The following is a 5255-nucleotide window of genomic DNA, read 5'->3' as shown; positions in this document are numbered from 1 at the left end:
ATATATATATATATATATATATATATAACGGTAGAGTAAAATTAAGGTTAGAAATACAAATGATCAACCATAGCAAAAATAATAATAATAAAATGTATCGTATATTACCTAATTGGGTCATGTGTATGCATGTGTGATGAGAGAAATCTAGGGAACAAACAGATCTAAAGAAATATTAGGTACAGTGATGAAATTAGGCAGGTTATGAATACGGAGTAAAAATGTTGGTGACTAGTTGAAGTACTAATCCGAAAATGTAATGTACAAATGTTTTGATGGAAGGACTTTCTTGGGAATACTTCCAAAACACAGAGTTGAGAGAAGTTTGAATGACGGAAGTGGTGGTTCTTGTACGCTCCACTCGGGCAATGTAATGTCATTGTGAAATATGTGGAAAAAGTAAAAAGTCTCTTTTGAACTTGTAGAGTCTAATGGTCAGAAATGGAAAAAGTTGAACTCACAGAGATTATTCAAAAGTCCTTTTGAAAGCAATGTACTAATTCATGGATGAGAACCTAAGTTGGTTAAAGCACTTCCCTCACGCCACTAAAGATATAGACAAGGATTGGACGTAGATAAGCACTAATGTTCACACGTGAATGACGTACATATATGCATCAACCAAATAATATACAAGGTTTGATCTAAAATCACAAACGTATGTATACCCTAGTGAAGTTATGTGAGTTTTTTTATTTTTTATTTTTTATTTTTATTTTTTATTTTCCAGAAGTAGGTCCCCAACATCAAATTACGTCGTTTTGATGTATAGATACAAAGTCAAAAGATACAAAGTCAAAAGATTTTGTACAACCGATATAGGATCGATGATGTGCACAATATCTCTCCGAACAGAAAACAATCTTAGGTGTTTTTTTTTTAAATGTGTGTATTTTGAATTTTATCTAATATCCTCCACAAATCAATTACGATATATCTTATTTTCGTTCGTTAAATGTAAAATTTGACCCATAAGGTACATTTTTTTTTTTTTGCAATATCTATGTTCCAAGCTAACAAGACAATTTTAGGATATTTATATAGTTAGAGCTATATATATTAGAATGGAGGCAATGAAAACTAGAGGAAAATATGCTTAAAATGCAATTAGTCTTGGCATGTTCAAGTTTTTTTTTTTGACAAATAAGGTATTATGGAATGAGGAAGTGAAATTGGGGAGTTAATTTTGAGAGAATGCAAAGGGTTTTTTTTAAATGTAAATCAAACAACTATTAAAGCCAAATTAAAACATCAAAAGTTTATATAATTGGAATTTTCATATATCATTGAAAGCCATCAATCATCGATACTGAAGGAATAGATTGGTCTTAGCCACACATTCACAAGCATCTCATCAATTTAAGTTAGATTTGGCATGTTCAAGTTTTTTTTGACCTTTTCATATTTTTCTTCATATAGTAAAAGTTTGCCAGTTCATTGTAGGTGTGGTCGATTCAATGAATAAATACCCCTCTAGAACACGGCACCATGAAAATGAAAATGCTGGTGTGTGGCATGCCCACTCATTTTTTAAATCCAACAGTTGAAAAACGAACACATTTTTTCAATCTAATGGTTGAAAAGCATCGTGATAACCCAAAAAAATAATCCACACATCTTATACGTGGTATTAAGTAAAGTAAAATGTCATTTTACAATATTAAGTAATAATACAGAGTCAGCATGGGCCCAGGGGTGCATGTCCTCTGGGCCCATGCTGGCCCATTAAATTGTTTATATATTTATGAATATATCTACAAAAATTTACATAATGGTCCCATAAAATTAATATTTTTTTTAAAAAAAAATCTTTCTATCCTTCTTACTCCTCGTCCTCCTCTTCTCTTTTCTTTTTGATTCTATGCAAATAAATTGTATTCCCTTTATTCAATCAAATTATAAGTTGTAAGATGCCAAATAGTAAAGGTGCAAAAGAAACTTGTTTTTTAAAAAAAAATATAAAAAAAAAATCTCTATCATTACCGTAAATGTTAATTTTAAGGGTCATTAATATGAATTGATTTTGGCTCAAGTTAACAGATACAAATTAGGTTAAAAATCCACCAGGATCTAATTCGACAGTGACTAGTCGTAAATATTGAATCTCGAGTTACATATTAACCATGCTTGTGACATGACATAGTGGTGGCAATCTATTAAAATTGGAGAGAAATGCATTGAATACATGGAAGAAAATTGTAAACAGAGCATATGAAAGTGAGTTATTCCATAGGTAGGGGACCTCTAAATGCCACATCAAGTGCATTAGGACAGAATGAAGACCACATGGGGTACCCCATGAAAAGCTTGGCTCAAAACTTTAATGTGGTCCATTTTTTACAGGACTTGGTAAGTGGGGCCTGCTATTTTAGGGTACACTATTTCTTCTTGCTGGGGATATTATATTAGCACAAAGAAATAAGCATATCTAGCCAGTGGTTTAGGAGGGCGATCAATACTCAGAGAAACAGATGGTCAATACACCAGTATGTATATATATATATAGAGAGAGAGAGAGAGAGAGAGAGAGAGAAAACCATGCCTTGAAAATGAAATGGTAATCAATTATGTCTGACTCTAACAATTATGAATTATGGTGTAATAACAACATCATAAGAAGTTATGGGTCATAATCGCAATGGCTATGACTACAGTGCTAAATCCAAATACTTGGTCAATTACCTTAAGCATCTATTCACACTCTTCTTAGTCATGGTGTATCAAAATTTTACACGGCCAATAATTTACCTTGGTCACAATACCAAATTAGTAGGTTTGAATTTACATTAATAGTAATTTATTAATAATGTTGTGTTTGTATTTTGGAACTCAACTTATTTAACTCGATTATATTTATTAAATTAATTATTTTATGATCATGTCAGTTCAACTCGATTAACTTGTAAAATGTTTTAATATATGATCAATTACTTTGAACATTTTTATTATATCAATATAAACCCAATAAAAAAATTGTATTTGTACTTTTTTTCTTTTAATTATATTGTCCAAATTATCCTCATTTTCATGAATTTAGCTATTCATGATGTTTTTTCATTATATTTGTATCTTATATTACTTACAAACAAAATTACTTAGACTTATTTAATTTAGGGTAAAGTACAGTTACACCCCCAGAGGTTTATCAAAAAGACATTCAGAGAAAACTTACCTGTTTTTTGGACAAAGACACCCCTGAAGGTTCAAAAATGGACAAAGACACCCCTTTACATGAAAAATTGACCAAATTACCCTTTAACCGTTTAGGAGACTTTTTAACTTTACAATTTAATAAATTTGACCAATCTACCCTCAAAAATAATTTATGCATAAAAAAAAAGAAAAAAAAAACTTTATATTGTTCACTTTTTTTTTTTGTTATTTACTTTATAAATGTCCCAACTTCTTAAAAATGTAGACGTCTAAAATAATTTTTTGGTCCAATACATATATTTCAAATAAATTATATTTTGTTATTACTTCTTTTCTTTTTTTCTTTTTTTTTTTTAAATTAAGAAGCTTAATTCTTTCATCTAAAAAAATTAAACCAATCTCTTTTCCTTAAAAATAAAAAATATGATACCGATATAACTTTATGCATCTTAAATTATATATCAAATATTATGTATTTCCCAACATAAAAGAAAATAGGTACCATCTTAACTTTATGCATGCCTTTTTTCTTTTTCTTTTTTTTTCCTTTTGTTTTATTATTATTATTTTTTTTCCTTTTATGTTAGGAAATACATAATATTTGATATATAATTTAAGATGCATAAAGTTATACTGGTACCATATTTTTTATTTTTAAGGAATAGAGATTGGTTTAATTTTTTTAGATGAAAGAATTAAGCATCTTAATTTAAAAACAAAAAAGAAAAAGAAAAGAAGTAATAACAAAATATAATTTATTTGAAATATATGTAATTGGATCAAAAAATTATTTTAGATGTCTACATTTTTGAGAACTTGGGACATTTATAAAGTAAATAACAAGAAAAAAAAAAAAAATGAACAATATAAAGTTTTTTTTTTTTTTTTACTTTCTTTTTTAATGCATAAATTGTTTATAAGGGTAGATTGGTCCAATTTATTAAATTGTAAAGTTAAAAAAAGTCTCATAAATGGTCAAAGGGTAATTTAGTCAATTTCTCATGTAAAGGGGTGTCTTTGTCCATTTTTGAACTTTTAGGGGGTGTTTTTGTCTAAAAAACAGATAAATTTCCTCTGAGTGTCCTTTTATCAAACCTCAGGGAGTGTTGTTGTACTTTACCTTTTAATTTAAATATAAAAATTAAGAAAACTTATGTCATTTGGATATAAAAATGAATTGCATCCCATTAAATATGTTGTATTTCAAATGCAACTTGAAATATACTTTAGAAGCTTGAACATGGCTGCTTGACTCAACTCTAACACGTTATTCTCTCAACTTCTAATTAATGCGATAACCTTTATAACTTAAGTCACATAAAGCGGGAGCGGGAACGGGAGCGAATTCGATTGCGTGAGCGTGATCATGAGAGTGGCAGAATTAAGTCATAAGGAGTGAGAATTTGAGCGAGAGTGGGAGCGCGTTAGGAGAGGAGAGCGATATCTGTTAAGAAGGATTGTGTGACTTAATTTATAACACCATTATTTAATCACCTATCAAGTAACTGTAATCTTTTCAACCCTTAAAAAGAGCTTCAGAAGTTAATTATCAAATTAATCACCTATCAACTAATTAATTAACCATGAGTCAACGAAGGAGTCTAAAATCGAAATTGATTATAGTAGAGAAAAAAATCAAAGTGAGAATGCAATGAAGCATTGATAAAAGAGGAGAGAAATATTGATATTTGATTGGTGGGGACCGAAGGAAGATTTTGATTCGAAACGTAGAGGATGTTGAATGGTGTGGGACCCAGGAGTACAAATAATGTCAGATTTGTTGCCATTAAGGGACGAACACCATCAACGTCAGCCATTATGACACGTGGCCCTTATACTATTTTAGGAAACTACTCCGTATCACTTTAAAGGAAGTCACCGTCCGTTGGAGGACTCTCTCTCCTCTCTCTCTCTCTCTCTCTCTCTCTCTCATCATCCCCACAGAACTCTTCTGCTTGTCTTTCTCATATGCAAAACGTCACACTCACGTGTTGTCCTTGTGATCCACATTATTCACTTTTAAAATCACATCCACACCTTATTAATTATTTTAATAGCAAGTCTATGATACGGCCAATTTATGGTGAGCTCGTACCTCCCTC

The sequence above is a fragment of the Cornus florida genome, unplaced genomic scaffold (genome assembly GCF_030987335.1).
Source record: "Cornus florida cultivar Cherokee Brave unplaced genomic scaffold, ASM3098733v1 CherokeeBrave_3.0.0_Hap2_Chr10, whole genome shotgun sequence".
NCBI lineage: Eukaryota > Viridiplantae > Streptophyta > Magnoliopsida > Cornales > Cornaceae > Cornus > Cornus florida.
Note: the sequence above shows the minus strand (reverse complement) of the source record.